Here is an 18368-nt window from a genome sequence, read left to right as displayed (position 1 = left end):
TTCACCTACCCTTGACTCCTCGTCATTCAGCCACATTACTGCACCCCTCTTCTACAATTTTCCACAGATACATAGCTTTCTGACATCTTTGAAAAAATCATCTGGCTTAGCAGATGAGATTTTAACCCTCCAGAGCTTGCATGACTGGTGTGAAAAAGAGACCCAACAGAAATAGAAAAAGTTTTTAAAAGGCACCAAGAGTAAAACAAAGCTGGGGTTTTGTGACTTGATTGTGTTCCTAAAACTAAGCAGTAAAACCTCAAAAGAGGAGGTGAAAATGGAAAAAGAAAGGGCCAAGGAGGTACTTCAGTAGAGGATATGCCTTGGTATGTGAGGCCCTGGACTGAATCTCTAGCAGCACATAGAATAGTAGTGGAGCAATGGTCTGCCTATCTATATATCTATCTCTATATCTCTCCCTCACTCCCTCCCTCTTTCTCTCTCCTTTTCTCTTTCTGTCTCTCACATTCATGTGTGTATAAGTACATATATACAAATAAAATTTAATAAACAAAATAAGGGACCAGGCAGTTGTGTACCTGGTTAAGTGAACATAATACAGTGCACAAGGACCTGGGTTCAAGCCCCTGATCCTCACCTGCAGAGTAAAGCTTCACAAGTGGTAAAGTAGATCTGCAGGTGTCTCTCAGTCTCTTTCCTTCTCTATCTCCTCCTTTCAACTTCTCTCTGTCTCTATGCAATATAAATAAATTTTTAAAATCGAAAACCAAAAGAAACAAAAGAACATTTATAACAAGTTAAAGAATAGTGGTAGAACAATGGATAAAGCATTGGACTCTCAAGCATGAAGTCCTGAGTTCCTTTTCCAGCAACACATGTACCAGAATGATGCTCTGGTCCTCTTCATCTCTCTTCCCTTATCTCTCTCATTAACAAATAAATAAAATCTTTTAAGAAACAAAGAATAACTTTTATGATGATCTTTAGAAAATGTAGGCTAAGCAATAGAATAGGAATAGGTGGCTATTAGACTGTGTGAAATGAGCTACACATATAATTTTACTCCAAAAGAGAAATACTTCATGTACTTGCAATAAGGTGATGGTGATTTAAGTCAGGGCTTGAGTTCAAAGCACAAAGCTAGTTAGGCAGATGATCCGGGATCACCAAAGACACAACCCTGCAAATGTGAATAGTAATACCTCCTAGGTAGCAGGAGATTTCTGGGTGTTCCCAGAAGCCATGCTGGAGCTGACACCTACCAACCATCTTCCCAGAACTGGACTGCTAAGACCATCATGTTCAGTTGGACACAAAACAAACTATAAATCAGATATAGAATGGCCATCCCTCACTTCTGTCACATCTTCTTTTAGTGGACAGCTTTCACCACCAGTCCACACTGGACACACCTGCTAACTACTGCACTAGCTAAAATCATCAGCCAAGGAAGGCATTTCCCTGCATTCAGCACATCAGCATTCAGCATCTCTACACTGGACAGTGCCTGAGGCAGCAAAGGAAGAAACCTAAAAAGGCCAGCCAGGAAAATATAATCACTCTCCTTAGTCAGCCATGAGGCTTCTGACTCTTTCTCTTGATTCAATGTTTCTTGCCCAGGGTTTATTCAGGACCACTGTGTCTAGGAGCCTATAAAGATTTACTGCCTTACACTAACACATTAAAAAGAGAAAGAAAGCCCCCTGTTTGTCCACTGTGTATAATAATAACTTCCTCCTCCCTCCAAGAAGCTGATTGCATTTGACAACAACTTCAAACTCTTCTCCATCCTCTTTCATTTGGTGACTAAAAGAGCAGGCCCTAGAGTCCAGCTGTCTGGACTGAGTTCCCCCACAGAGTGTCTGTGTAAGCCTGAGTGAGTTACATAACCTTCTCGGACTTCAGATCTCTCTTCTACAAAGCATGGTTGATTATAGTATCTCTACCTCATCAAGCTAGTGAAGACTAAAAACTGAAATTTTACCAACCACTTAGTACAGTGGCAGGCATACAAAATTACTCCATAAAAATGCTAATCAGACAAACAGAGCCAGTTTTTTCTTTGTTATCGTTACTCATAGTTATATGGTCATAGTTGGTTGCAGGTGATTGAATATGCACCTGCCCCAGAGTCTTTGCATTTGTTACTTCCTCTGATGAAGAACCTTCCCCCAAAATATCCATGTAACTTGTTCACTTCCTGTGAGTTGCTGATTAGGCTTTCCTTGACCACACCCCCTTAAAACAGCACGTTTGTCTCTGATATGTCTCACTTCCACTCCTGCTTCATTTTTCTTTACCAAGATATATCAGACATACTAATATTACTTTCACGTTTTATTTACTTTTTTCCCTTATAGAATCTAAGCTCCATAAATACCATGGCTGTTGTTCACGTCTGTATCCTTAGAGTCATTCAACAGTACTAGGCATGTCACAGATGCTCAAAACAGCTTACTGAATATACTGTCATTGTCACTGTTATAACCATGGATGTTTACTGGAGTCATTTTCTTTCTATCTTACACAGAAATAAACTGAGGCATAAAAATTGCAGCCCACCTATAAAAATGCAAAGGTAGAAAAGCTCAGAAAATAATGAATTGAAAACCAACCCTTCAAGCTATTTCAATTGTTCGACCCACAGGCAGGTGTGGTATTCAAGACACAGCCTTAGGGAAAGTTCCTCTTATGTTGAGGAGAGTGCAGAGTAATAATAATGCATCTCTTCTGCACCCACACAGATGCAGCCTGGGACTCTAGAGACTGATGGTGGGTGGCTAATCCTTAAATTTCCCTTGGTCCCATTGACATCCTGAGAGGCACACTGAAGAATTGTCTCATAAGTTGGCAAGATAGTTCACCTAGACAGTGTGCCTGCTTTGTCATTTGTGCAGCCCTGGTTGGAGTCCGGCCCCCCTGCAGTGGAAGAAGCTTTGGAGTTTCAGTATCTTTTCCCCTCCCCCTCTATCTCTCTGTGTCTTCCCAAAAAAAAAATATATATATATATATAAAGTTGATTGGGAATATTGAAACACAGATAACTCCATGAAATGTCTATCTCACAAGATTAGGACATAGCTCCCCCAGTATGGTCATGTGCTTTTCTAAGTATATTTGTGTCTTTCTAAGGTCATGTGCCTTTCTATGTATATTTGAATCGCAGCATAGGAGTCCCATGGATGGTGGTGAGGTGCTGACATCTCTCCCCTCACTTTCTCTGTAATGTTATTCCTTTCTCCTCTATCTTTCCCTCTCTCTTTTGAGTAAAATTTGTGAAGTAAACTGGTCCTAGGAAGTCACTCAGTAGTGTCACACATGAATGAGGTCCTGAGTTCATTCCTTAATGCTACAACTCAAAAATAACAATAATATTTTGATCAAAGAACTTCATTATATCTCTACACTGGGCTGAGTAAAGTTGTGTGACCAGTGTTTAGATATCCCAGGGTTCATCTCATCTTCTCCTACAGGAGAATGTCTCTATCTTGTCCATGAGCCTCATTATAGTCCATATGAACTCTAAGAAGAGTTAGTGGATGTGAGAGCCAAACTCTTATTTCAGCCAGCAGGTTCTCAATTGAAAAACATAGGGTAAGGGTAATACTGAATCTCATGCAAAGAGTGTGGTTCCAAATTACCTAAGTCTTCAACTTGACCTATTTATATAAGTCCTTGTTTCGGAGCCAAAGATGAGAGAGTACATGGGATAGGCCTCCTCTCAAACTGTGGGAGAAAGTTTTGATAATAGCATGCAGTCAACATGGAAACTCCTCAAGTTATAACTTTCCCAGTGAAGAAGGGAATAACTGGAAGATGGAAGATTCTAAGATTGGGTTGTAAAGTTTTTTCTTTCTAAACATTCTGCCAGGGAAGCTCAGCATAGAACAGGTAAGGAAAGATGATAAGAAGCCCTGATTCTGCTATGGGGGGGAGGGACTTTAAAACCAAGCTCAGGGGTCCAGAGAGAGTTCATCAGTTACAGTGCACGTCGTACCATGCAAGAGTCCCTCAGTTTATATTCAACAATTTCTTTTTTGTTTCATTTTTTATTTGTGATGAACAACGGATTACAAAATTATAAGATTACAGGGTATAGTTCCACACCACACCCACCATCAAAGCTCGGTGTCTGCACCCTCCCATCTTCCAGTGATAATCACCATAATTCTCACATGTCTTAGAAATAGTGTGCTTGCTTCTGGGCGATTTTGTTTGTTTGTTGTTGTTTTTTTGTTGTTGTTGTTTTTAATATTTATTTATTCCCTTTTGTCGCCCTTGTTTTATTGTTGTAGTTATTATTGTTATTGTTATTGATGTCATCGTTGTTGGATAGGACAGAGAGAAATGGAGAGAGGAGGGGAAGACAGACAGGGAAATAGAAAGATAGACACCTGCAGACCTGCTTCACGGCCTGTGAAGTGACTCCCCTGCAGGTGGGGATCTGGGGGCTCAAACTGGGATCCTTACGCCGGTCCTTGCACTTTACGCCACCTGTGCCTAACCCACTACGGTACTGCCCAACTCCCCGTTTTTTGTTCATGTGTATCAGTTCTCTAGATTCCTCATATGAGTGAAACTATCTGGAAGTTATCTTTCAACTCTTTACTTATTTTGCTAAGCATAATTACCTCTAGTTCCGTTCATTTTGTTTCAAATGGTACAATATTTTATTTTTATTACAGAGTAGTATTCCATGGAGTATATTTATTACAGAGTAGTATTCCATGGAGTATGTATCCCTACTAGCTATCTTCAAAATGGAGACCCCAAATCTTCATCTGCAATATTCCAGCCTTTAGGTTCATGATTAGTCAACAATTTATTCAGCTTTATGTTAACTCTTTTTTCAGGTTCCAGATGCTAGCATGATGCCAACCAGATTTCCCTGGACAGATGATCCCACCCATGTGTCCTGGAGTTCCGCCTCCCCAGAACCCTGACTCACTAGGGAAAGAGAAAAGCAGGCTTGGAGTGTGGATTGACCTATCAATGCCCATGTTCAGCAGGGAAGCAATTACAGAAGCCAGACCTTCCACCTTCTGCAGCCCACAATGGTCCATACTCCCAGAGGGTTAAAGAATAGGAAAGCTATATCAGGGGAGGGGCAGGGTGGGGGTGTGGTGTTCTGATGGTTGAAATTGAAGTTGTACCCCTCTTATCCTATAGTTTTTGTCAGTGTTTCCTTTTTATAAAGAAAAATTTATAAATAAAAAAGGAAAAAAAGAATCGGATAGCTATCTGGGAGGGGGTACAGAGTTCTGGTGGTGGGAATTGTGTAGAATTTTTACCCCTCTTATCCTGTGGTTTTGTCAGTGTTTCCTTTTTTAAGTTATTTTTTATTATTATTATTTCCTTTTGTTGCCCTAGTTGTTTTATTGTTGTAGTTAGTATTCTTGTTGTCGTTGTTGGGTAGGACAGAGAGAAATGGAGAGAGGAGGGGAAGACAAAGATGGGGAGAGAAAGACACCTACAGACCTGTTTCACTGCCTGTGAAGAGACTCCCCTGTAGGTGGAGCTCGAACCGGGATCCTGACACCGGTCCTTGTGCTGTGCACCACGTGAGCTTAACCCGCTGCACTACAGCCAGACTCTCCAGTGTTTCCTTTTTATAAATAAAATTTTTTTAAAAAAAGGAAGAAGTCCAGCCTCCCCTGGAGAATACTAGAGCCATACTGTACTTCCTTGAACTGTCTTAATGTCCTACAATCTTTTTTTTTCTTTTTTTTATTTATTTATTGGGGATTTAATGTTTTACATTCAACAGTAAATACAATATAGGGATATATTCTAAAAAAAAAAAAAAAAAAAAACCAAACATATCCATCCAAAAAGATTTGAGTATACCTATATAACAGTCAAAACCTCAAAGAAAATCAAGTATCCAACAACATATGACAAGCTGAGAGAGTTGTGGTCTATATACACAATGGACTACAGCTCAGCTATCGCAAACGATCAACTCACCTTCTTTACCTTATCTTGGATGGAGCTTGAAGGAATCATGTGAAGTGAGATAAGCCAGAAAGAAAAGGATGAATATGAGATGATCTCATTCATAGAAAGAAGTTGACAAACAAGAACAATACACAAAGTAGAACCTGAACTGGGTTTCGTGTATTGCACCAAAGTAGAAGACTCTGAGGTGGAGAGGAGGGTTCAGGTCCTAGAACATGATGGCAGAGGAGGACCTAGAAGGGGGTGATTTGTCATGTGGAAAACTGAGAAATGTTACACATGAACAAATTCCTGTATTTTACTGTTGACTGTAAATCATGAATCCTCCCAATAAAGAAAAATAAAAAAGACTCTTGGGTGTGGAAGGGCTTTCCGGTCCTGCTGCATGATGGAGAAGGAGGATCTAGGCTGGAGATGAGAATGTTTTTATGAAAACTGAGAGATTTTATACATGCACCAACAACTGTATTTTCTGTAAACCATTAATCTCACCAATAAAAAAATAAAAATACAGCTGGGTGGTGACACACCTGCTTAAGTGTACATGTTACAATGCACAGGACCTGGACTAAAGCCCCCAACCCCCACCTGCACAGAGAAAGCTTGGTGACTGGTGAAGCAGGGCTGCAGGTATCTCTCTTTTTCTCTCCCTTTCTTTTGTTTTTCTTTGCCTCCAGGGTTATCGCTAGGGCTTGTTGCCTGCACTATGAATCCACTGATCCTGGAGGTCATTTTTTCCATTTTCATGCCCTTGTTGTTGTTGTTGTTGCTGCTGTTGGATAGGACAAATAGAGAAATTGAGAGGAGAGGGGAAGACAGAGAGAGAAAGAGAAAGATAGACACCTGCAGCCCTGCTTCACCTCCTGTGAAACAACACCCCTGCAGGTGGGTATCCAGGGGCTTGAATGGGAATCCTTAAGCCGGTCCTTGCAATTTGCACCATGGGTGCTTAACCCACCTTGCTACCGGCCAACACCCCCTCTCCCTTTTTATTTCACCCTCCCCTCTTGATTTCTGGCTGTTTCTACCCAAAAATAAAGATAACTTTTAAACATTTAAAAATAAAGATAAAATAAGGGAAACGTGCTAAAGCCTAAGAGCCAGCACATGTGGCTTAGACTCAGCAAGTGGAGTTTAAACTTGGACCAAACACCTATGGGCATCTAATCTTTGATAAGGGGGCCCAAAGTATTAAATGGAGGAAGGAGGCTCTCTTCAATAAATGGTACTGGGAAAACTGGGTTGTAACATGCAGAAGAATGAAATTGAACCACCTTATCTCACCAGAAACAAAAATCAACTCCAAATGGATCAAGGACCTGAATGTGAAACCAGAAACTATCAAATACTTAGAGGAAAACATTGGTGGAACACTTTCCCATCTAAACCTCAAGGACATCTTTGATGAAACAAACCCAATTGCAAGGAAGGTTAAAGCAGAAACAAACCAATGGGACTACATCAAATTGAAAAGCTTCTGTAAAGCCAAGAAACTATCACACAAACCAAGAGACCCCTCACAGAATGGGAGAAGATCTTCACATGCCATACATCAGACAAGAGACTAATAACCAAAATATACAAAGAGCTCAGAAAACTTAGCACCAAAAAAGCAAATGACCCCATCCAAAAATGGGCAGAGGATATGAATAAGACATTCATTTCAGAGGAGACCCAAAAGGCTAACAAATGTGAAAAACTATTCCGGTCGCTGATTGTCAGAGAAATGCAAATAAAGACTACATTGAGATACCACCTCACTCCTGTGAGAATGGCATACATCAAAAAGGACAGCAGCAACAAATGCTGGAGAGGCTTCGGGGACAGAAGAACCCTTCTGCACTGCTGGTGGGAATGTAAATTGGTTCAGCCTCTCTGGAGAGCAGTCTGGAGAACTCTCACAAGGCTAGACATGGACCTTCCATATGACCCAGTAATTCTTCTCCTGGGGATATACCCCAAGGATTCCATAATACCCAACCAAAAGGATATGTGTACTCCTATGTTCATAGCAGCACAATTCATAATAGCTAAAACCTGGAAGCAACCTAGGTGCCCAACAACAGATGAGTGGCTGAGAAAGCTGTGGTATATATACACAATGGAATACTATGCAGCTATCAAGAACAATGAACCCACCTTTGCTGACCCATCTTAGATGGAGCTAGAAGGAATTATGTTAAGTGAGCTAATTCAGAAAGATAAATATGAGTATGGGATGATCCCACTCATCAACAGAAGTTGAGAAAGAAGATCTGAAAGGGAAACTCAAAGCAGGATCTGACTAAATCGAGAGGAGGGCACCAAAGTAAAAACCCTGTGGTGAGGGGGAGGGTGGAAATTCGGCTTCCTGGGGTGGTGGAGGGGAGGAGGTGGGTGTGTGTGATGGGACACAGTCTTTTGGTGGTGGGAATGGTGTTTATGTACACTCCTATTAAAGTGTAGTCATATAAATCACTATTTAATTAGTATGAGAGGGGAAAAATTGATTGTATGTCTCAAACTTTTTAAAACACAGGCTGTCTTTTTAATGCATAGGCTGAGTCTTTGATATGTGGATTCTCTCAAAAGCCTAGACCAGGGAGAACAGAAGCAAGTGGTAGCACAGTTATTTACAAGATGTTGGGTATTGTACAACAAACCCTAACAAAGGGACTTTTCAAAGTTAACCCAATTACCAAATAATGTGATGATGACAATAACTATCCATTGTCTTCTTGAACCCTAAGACAGCAGGAACCTCATATTTCCACTATAGAGCCTATATTTCCCCCAGTCCTGGAACCTTAAGGTGGGGCCCACTTTCCTGCATCCTTCTCTCAATTCATATCAAATAATATTGCATCTGCCAATCACAACCTAATCAATGCAACGAGTGCCACCCCAGCATGCTTCACTTCAGACTGTGTCCAGAGACTTCAGGTGTGGAATGACAACCCTTCAGCTACATTACTCGGGTGAGACCTTTCCTTTCATAGTATTTTCTAATTTCATTCCAGGTGGTTCACTTCCTAACAAAGTCCCAAAACCTAGATATAGACCAGGTCCCCAGAGATAGAGCATGTGCTCACATGTATCCATAAACTAGGGCAAAATATATACCTGAAAGCAAAAGTACACGAGTCTGCAGTGAGTACCCCCCAACACTTCATCTGCACTACTCCAGCCTTTAGGTCCATAACTGTTCAACAGTTTGTTTGGCTTTATATATAAACTCTTTTTTCAGCCACCAGGTTCCAGATGCTAGCATGATGCCGACCAGACTTCCCTGGACAGACAGCCCCACCAATATGTCCTAGAACTCTGATTCCCTGTTGGATAGTATGCCAGCTCCCCGTGGCTTCTGCTTAACACTATTCTTTTTTTTTTTCTTTTTTTTAAAATAATTTATTTCTTTATTGGGGAATTAATGTTTTACATTCAACAGTAAATACAATAGTTTGTACATGCATAACATTCCCCAGATTCCCATTTAACAATACAACCCCCACTATGTCATTCATCATCTTTCATGGACCTGTATTCTCCCCACCCAGCCACCCACCCCAGAGTCTTTTACTTTGGTGTAATACTCCAATTCCATTTCAGGTTCGACTTGTGTTTTCTTTTCTAATCTTGTTTTTTAACTTCGGCCTGAGAGTGAGATCATCCCATATTCATCCTTCAGTTTCTGACTTATTTCACTCAACATGATTTTTTCAAGGTCCATCCAAGATCGGCTGAAAACGGTGAAGTCACCATTTTTTTACAGCTGAGTAGTATTCCATTGTGTATATATACCACAACTTGCTCAGCCACTCATCTGTTGTTGGACACCTGGGTTGCTTCCAGGTTTTGGCTATTACAAATTGTGCTGCCAAGAACATATGTGTACACAGATCTTTTTGGATGGATGTGTTGGGTTCCTTAGGATCTATCCCCAGGAGGGGAATTGCAGGGTCATAGGGTAGGTCCATTTCTAGCCTTTTGAGAGTTCTCCAGACTGTTCTCCACAGAGGTTGGACCAATTTGCATTCCCACCAGCAGTGCAGGAGGGTTCCTTTGACCCCACACCCTCTCCAGCATTTGCTGCTGTTACCTTTTCTGATGTATGACATTCTCACAGGAGTGAAGTGATATCTCATTGTTGTCTTGATTTGCATTTCTATTTACATAACCACTGTATTCTATTTACATAACCACTGTTAACAAGCACCACCCTCCCTTCAGGGCATTGGTGGTTCAGTGATAGGATTCTCACCTGCTCCGCCCCCTCCTTGTCACACTCTGATTTTTTACCAGTCACTTTTCTCTCCACCCTCTCTATATCACATCCTGTTTCCACCCTACTTGGAGAGTATAAAAACAGCTGCTCTTCTGATTAAAGACACTTGGAAATTGCTTTCCGGCTCCGAGAGTTCCAGAGTGTATCTCCTGCGAAGTTAGTGCGGCACGAGTTCCTGATCCCTCTCCCACGCAGCAGCCTAGATCGGCTCCAGTTGAGTTCTCTACAACCCAGAGAGCACTAGCTTGGGAAGAAGTACCCTCAGGCTATCCCGGCACTTCCCCAGAACCCTGCATCTTTAGGGAAAGAGAGAGGCGGGCTGGGAGTATGGATTGACCTGTCATTGTCCATTTTCAGCAGAGAAGCAATTACTTCTACCTTCTGCACCCCATAATGACCCTAGGTCCATACTCCCAGAGGGATAAAGAATGGGAAAGCTATCAGGGGAAGGGATGGGATATGGAGATCGGGTGGTGGGAATTGTGTGGAGTTGTAACCCTCTTATCCTATGGTTTTGTTAATGTTTCCTTTCTTAATTAATCCTTTCATTAATAAAAAAAAATTTAAAAAAATAATAATAATAATAAATAATTGAATAAAAAATGGAAAAAGTAAAATAAATAAAATAAAACTTAGACCAATACCCCGGGTGGCCAGCAGAGCTGCTTCAACATCAACATCAACTGGCACAGTCAGCAACCACATCAATAAGAACTACCTCTCAGAGTGCCTCCCAAATGGCCCTGGTCACACAGGGTCTTGCAAGAGAGACCTGAATTCAACACCCCTTTGAATTAAGCGATCCCAGTGGAAGAGCAATGGTTTTGCACTGAGAGCCTTGCTTTCAACATGGGTGAAATGTGGTCTTTCTGGAGTCTTTCTAGTCTCGGCGTCTGAATTAGAAGAAAAAAAAAAAGGGAGAATTGGCAGGGAGGAGAAGCAAAACCACTCCTGGGTTATTAATGACATGCTCGGGTGCTTTCTCAAGTGTGGAGCTAGTATTAAAGGTGATGGCTAGTGGCTTCATCTCTTCAGGACTACATACATCAAGCAGAATGTCCCGGTGTTCACTGAAAGGCCTGCTCATGTCTTTTGTAGGGTTTGCACCATTTGCATTGGCTCCCTGATGGAAGGAGGTATTGCTAAAGCTGTTGGTCCCAAGGATATAAATTGATTGCCCTGTTTGGTGATGTTCAATTGCTCACTCCTCAGTCTTTCATCCTCTCTCTCTCTCTCTCTCTCTCTTTCTCTCTCTCTCTCTCCCTCTTCCTTCTTTTTTTGTGGAGTTTATACAGGCAATGCCTCAACAGCTGTGGCTCCAGCAGTCATAGCAGCAGTGTAAAACAGCTACCCACTGGCAAAAGAGTTAAGCACAAGCGGAGCACTAGAAACATTCTCTGCTTTTCAATCCAGGAAGTGAGAGGAGCCATGCCAAGTGATGGGGAGGAACTGGCTGCTGGAGAATCATCCCTCTCTCCTCCACTAGCCTGGCACTGGGCACAGGGCTCTCCACAAACACACACACACATCAAACAAGGTGACTTCCAGCTGGCATGGGAGTTGCACCCTCAGCACTGTTAGGGAGGTCTGGAGGGGAGCTGGGAAGAGAGAGGCCAGAGCCAGCTTCTGGTGAGAGCTTCTGGTGAGATGTGGCCACCTTGACAAGAGTGGGGAATCTCAAAGCCATAAGGCAGCACCATGGAGTTTGGACACAGTCTCTAGCAAGGAAATCCGTATGTCCTTGAGACTCAGGGAGGGAGAATCCTTTTCTGAAAGTCACCTGGTGGTAGAAAAGAAAAGCCAAACTTTTCCAAAGAACCCGAGCTCTGCTACAGAGAACTGGAAGCAAAAAGAGTCAGTAAACAGACACAAAACACCAAAGAAGAAAGAGGCTCTCAGCACTCCAGGCCCTGCCAACCTGAACCGTACTTTCAGACGGAGCATCTAACCAATATAACATGTCCTCTTTTCTCATCATATTTGGATGATGTGTTAAGATTTAAAAAATCTTCGTTAAAGAAAAATCTTTAAGCCTTGGTGTGTTTGCCCAGGATAAAAAGCCCTGCCTCCCACAGAAGCATTTATTTGTCTTTTAATTTTTACTAATGATTTAATAATAATGAACAAGCTTGTAAGATAACAGGGGTACAATTCCATATAGTTCCCACCACCAGAGAGCTGTGTCCCATCCCCTCCATTGGAAGTTTTCCTATTCTTTATCCCTCTGGGAGCATTGACCCAGGATCATTATGGGGTGCAGAAGGTGAAAGGTCTGGCTTCTGAAATAGTTTCTTCACAGGACATGGATGTTGGTAAGTCAGTCCATACTCTCAGCCTGTTTCTATCTTTCCCTAGTGGTGTAGGACTCTGAAGTGGTGAGACTTTGGGATATATTAGTGAGGCTATCTGCCCAAGTAAGTCAAGATGGAATCATAGTAGCATCTGCAATTTGGCCGATGAAAGACAGTAAGGTATAAAGCACAACAAACTGTTTAACAAACAGGAACACAAAGGAAAGAATAGAGCAGATGAAATAAGGGGTCTTCCCTTTGTGGGCCTCCATAGGGCCTTGCCCTCAATGTGGGTCAACAATGGTAAAGAATGTTACATCATCTGAAGGGAGGATGGACAACATACTCTTTGCTACACCTGAGGAAGATGGGTCCTGATATTGGGTCAGCTTGAACCATTCCTACTCAACTTATGACCACAGAATGTGAGCTCAGATCTACAGGCATACAGAGGTCACATAGGATCCTAAGCTGAATATGGGCCCCAGATTACATCAAATCAATGGGATTTACAGTCAATAATATTGATACACCTTTCCCATATTAGGGAGCTACTCTCTTCCCTGATCCAGCTTTCTGGTCCATGACATCACCTCCCAGACACTAAGTAAGATCTACCTGCATATCAGTTTCAGGCTCAGGGAAAAAGAAAAAAAGAAAAAACTAGTATAGCCCACAGGCCCTTTGGAATATAACTAAAACATGCCTAATATCTATCTACAGAACAGAGACCCCCCCCTCCAACTCTTCATCTGCACTATTCCAACCTTTAGGTTCATGATTGGTCAACAATTTGTTTGGCTTTGTATGTTAACTCTATCTTCAGCCACCAGGTACCAGATGCTACCATGATGCCAACCAGACTTCCCTGGGCAGATGACCCCACCAAGTGTCCTGGAGCTCCAATTCCCCAGAACCCTGCCCCACTAGGGAAAGAGAGAGACAGGCTGGGACTATGGATCAACCTGTTAACGCCCATGTTCAGCAGGGAAGCAATTACAGAAGCCAGACCTTCCACCTTCTGCACCCCATGATGACCTTGGGTCCATACTCCCAAAGGGCTAAAGAATAGGAAAGCTATCAAGGGAGGGGAGGGGGTATGAGTTCTAATGGTGGGAACTGTGTGGAGTTGTTGCCCTCTTATCCTATGGTTTTGTCAGTGTTTCCTTTTAATTAATAAATATAAGAAATATAAGAAATAAGGGGTCTTTGTGTGGGAAGACACTGGGAGGTCTATTTTAAGTATGTTCCAAGGGACCTATGACTTTAGTAGTTTTATTTATTTATTTATTTTCCCTTTTGTTGCCCTTGTTTTATTGTTGTAGTTATTGTTGTTGTTGTCATAGTTGGATAGGACAGAGAGAAATGGAGAGTGGAGGGGAAGATAGAAGGGGAAAGAAAGACATACACCTGCAGACCTGCTTCACTGCCTATGAAGTGACTCCCCTGCAGGTGGGGAACTGGGGGCTTGAACCGGGATCTTTACGCAGGTCCTTGCACTTGGTGCCACCTGCACTTAACCTGCTGCACTACCGCCCAACTCCCGACTTTAGCAGTTTTTGCCTGAGCCTAATAGCTAACCTGCAGATGAACTAAAGTATTGTCTGGAAAGATGATGTCAGAGTTGAGACAAGGGCTAGAAAGCTGGATTAGGGCAGAGAGTAGTTTCCAAGCATGAGGAAAGTATATAAATACCATTGACTATTTACTCCATCAATCTGAGCTAGGGTCTGTATCTCTTATTGGTTCAAAGGCCATCACTATGAGTAGTTTCCCCTTCATGCCTCTTCCAAACATTAGGACACTGTGATGTTGAACTCCAAGAGAGGGATCCTATCACACCCCTTAACCCAAATCCATCCAAAATGTCTCTCCCCTGCAAGAAAACCAATGAAAAAGGAATCTAGTAACATGGAAGGGGGCAGGGCAGACAAATGTTAGCAGTGAGCTATGGAATCATACAACCCAAATTCAAGGGCTACAAGTTATGTATTCTTGGAAATAAAAATTGACCTTTGTGCAGATAGCCTCGCCAATGTGTCCTGGAACCCCATCTCCCCAAAGTCCAACCCCAGAAGGGAAAGACAGAAACAAGCTAGGGTATAGATCCACCTGTCAATGCCCATGTCCAGCAGAGAAGCAATTATAGAAGACAGACCTCCCACCTTCTGCACCTTATAGAGATCTTTGGTTCACACTTCCAGGGTGGATAAAGAAAAGGTAATCTTCCAATGGAGGGGATGGGATATGGCGGATTCCAATATAGGGGATGGGAGTCATATGAATTTTACCCCTCTTATCCCACAGTCTTGTAGATCATTATTAAATCACTAGTATTAAGAAGAAAAAAGAAGTTTAAAAATAAGAAAACACAAAGCTGAACTTGGACTGTGTTTTGTGTATTGTATCAAAGTAAAAGACTCTGGGGGAGTGTGTTTCAGGTCCTGGAACATGATGGCAGAGGAGGACCTACAGAGGGTTGAATTGTTATGTGGAAAACTGAGAAATGTTTTACATGTACAAGCTACTGTATTTTACTGTTGACTGTAAACCAGTAATCCCCCCAATAAAGAAAAAATATTGACCTTTGTACATCAACTTCTTCATCCCAAAATACCAAGAGGATAGCAGAATCACTGCTGCCCCTGAATTTTAAAGGGCTCAGGTAAAAGGGTGCAGGTCCATGCTTAGCAGGTGTCTGGCCCCTAGCTACTCTGCAGAGAGATGAAACAAAACAGTGGGTTAAGCGCATGTGGCGCTAAGCACAAGGACCGGCATAAGGATCCTGGCTCGAGCCCTTGGCTCCCCACCTGCAGGGGAGTCGCTCCATAAGCGGTGAAGCAGGTCTGCAGGTGCCTGTCTTTCTCTTCCCCCTTTGTCTTCCCCTCCTCTCTCCATTTCTGTCTGTCCTATCCAACAACACCAATAGTAATAATAAAAAAATAGGTATGTAGAATCTGATCTATTTTACATCTCATTGTGTCTGCTGCTATTTTGGTCAAAATTACCATTTTCTCTTGCTTAGGATTTACACTTCCTTCCTAGGTCTCTTTGTACCTCTATCCCTGCTGGCTCAGTACCTGTTAAAATGCTAACCCAGTACATAAACAATCAGATTGTTAAAATAAAAGTTTTTTGGGGCCGGACGGTAGTACAGCGGGTTAAGCATGCGTGGCATGAAGCGCGAGGACTGGTAAGGATTCTGGTTCGAGCCCCCGGCTCCCCACCTGCAGGGGAGTCACTTCAGAGGCAGTAAAGCAGGTCTGCGGGTGTCTATCTTTCTCTCCCCTTCTCTCTTCTCCTCTCTCCATTTCTCTCTGTCCTATCCAACAGTGACAACATCAATAACAACAACAATAATAAAAGCAACAAGGGCAATAAAAGGGAAAATAAAATATATATATAAAAAATTTTGACAAAGTTTTAAATAAATAAATAAATAAAAGTTTTCTTCCTCTCGTCTATATAAGAACGCCTCAGAGGGGGCCGGACAGTGGCATAGCTGCCTGAGCACACACGTTACCCTATCACAGACCAAGGGGCTGGGTGGGTGGTGGCACACCAGGTTGAGTGCAAACGTTACCCTATCACAGACCTGGGTTTGAGCACCTGTTCTCTGCCTGCAGGGGGATGCTTCACAAGTGGTGAAGCAGGTTTTCAGGTCCTCTCTCTTTCTCTCTATTTCCCCACCTCCTCTCAGTTCCTCTCTGCGCTCTCTAATAATAATAATAAAATGTATTTTTTAAAAGGGGGGGAGCTGGGCGGTAGCGCAGCCAGTTAAGTGCAGTTGGCGCAAAGTGCAAGGGATCCTGGTTCGAGCCCCCAGCTCTCTACCTGTAGGGGAGTCGCTTCACAAGCGATGAAGCAGGTCTTCAGGTGTCTATCTTTCTCTCCCCCTCCCTGTCTTCCCCTCCACTCTCCATTTCTCTCTGTCCTATCCAACAATGAACAACATCAATAATGGCAATAATAATAACCACAATGAGGCTACAACAACAAGGGCAACAAAAGGAGGAAAAAATGGCCTCCAGGAGTGGTGGATTCATGGTGCAGGCACTGAGCCCAGCAATAACCCTGGAGGAAAAAAAAAGAAAGAAAGAAAGAAAGAAAGAAAGAAAGAAAGAAAGAAAGAAAGAAAGAAAGAAAATACCATGGGGGTGAGGGTATTTCTACATGAGGGCAGGAGTCCTGGGGACAGGTCAAGGGTATGGGGACTTGGGATATCAATGGGGCTTGGTGCCTACACAATAAATCCATCACACTCTGGCATAATTTCTCCTTTCCCCTTTTTCATTTTTATTTGATAGAACAAAGAAAAATTGAGATGAAAGGGGGAGACAGATAGGAAGAAAGAGAGACACTTATAGCACTGCCTTACCACTTGTGAAGCTTCTCTTCTTACAAGTAGGAACTTGAACTAGGGTCCTTATAAATGATACTTTTTAATTTATTTTATCAGAAGGAGAGCAACAGTCCAGAGGACCACTATGGCATATGTGATGCCAGGGTGGAACCCAGGGCCTCATACATGCAGAGCATGCACTCACAACTGAGCCGCCTCTCTGGAGATAAGGATGTGATTTTGACTGGTAAGAAATACAGGTTACGTACCCTTCTATATAAGCTGACAAATATCCGAAAAATAAATAAATAAATAAATAAATAAATAAATAAATAAATAAAAACTGTCTGTGGACCTACAACATCCCCCCTCCCATGGCTAAGGGCTTTTATTCTTGGTTTGGCCACCTCTTTCAGAGTCACTGAATTCTTGGCCAGAAGCACTGTCATGTCCCTAAAGTCCCTCAGCTCCTTGGTGAAAACAGACCCCAGAAACAGCAGCCTGGAGAAGCTGGTGGGACTCTCCTTTCCCCTCACTACTTCTGTGCCCTGGAGCTCCAAGCATCCACCTCCCCCAGGCCCTCGACACCTGTTAGGGTGAGTGCCAAGTCCCCTCCCACGCTACCCTTCCCTCCATCCAGGGACCCCTCTCCTCACACCTGTATTTGTTAATCAAGTCACAGAGGATGCAGTAATTGCCCAGCAGAAAACACGGGTGCAGATGTTAGGGAGCGCTGGGGCAAAAGTACTAAATGAGATTCTTGTTTTCCAAACAGAGCCCGAGATTTAATTACAGCCTTTCCAAGTGCTTATTAAAAACCCTTATTTTTTTTTTCCCTCCTTATTGTTTTCCTGCACGGCGCATATTGAATCAGCCCTGGCTGTTGTCTTGTTTTTGGAGCATTCATAAAGGGAACCGATGTGGAAAATTGCAAACACAGATTGTACCCAAACAATATCTTCTCCCTTCGCTTTTCTTCCTGCTCTTTCTTCTTGCTGAATAGCAACATGGGGGGATTGTATTCAGTGCACATCCGGGCTCTTGCCCGACAGCCAAAGGGGAGCCATTAAACACACAGGGATCACCACCCCCAACACCAACCTGCTGGAGAACAGAATGTGACCAAAACCAAATTGTTTTGTTCTCAAGCCAGGAGATACATGGGGGAATTAAGGAGGTAGAGATATTGAGGCCCGGGATGTCAGGTGGCCAGAGGCAAAATGGTCCTCAACAATAGGGAAGTTTCCAATGGAGAGAATGGGAACATGCAACTCTGGTGGTAGGAACTGTGTGGAATTATACCCCTATTATTTAACAATCTTGTAAATCATTACTAAATTACTAATAAATAATTTTTAAAAAACAAACATGGTCACCACCTCTCATGATAGATTAGAGGGGACTACTGAACCAGAGTCTAGATGACAAGATAGAACAAATGCAAATGCCAGATGGACTAAAGACATCTTCATGAAAATGCACATTCTGCCTTCATGTGTGGGGAGGGGTATTGGGGGGGTAGCCTAGGTTCCAGAAAGACCTGTGAATTTTT

This window comes from Erinaceus europaeus, chromosome 8 (genome assembly GCF_950295315.1).
Source record: "Erinaceus europaeus chromosome 8, mEriEur2.1, whole genome shotgun sequence".
Classification (NCBI taxonomy): Eukaryota; Metazoa; Chordata; class Mammalia; order Eulipotyphla; family Erinaceidae; genus Erinaceus; species Erinaceus europaeus.
This window is presented reverse-complemented; position numbering follows the sequence as displayed.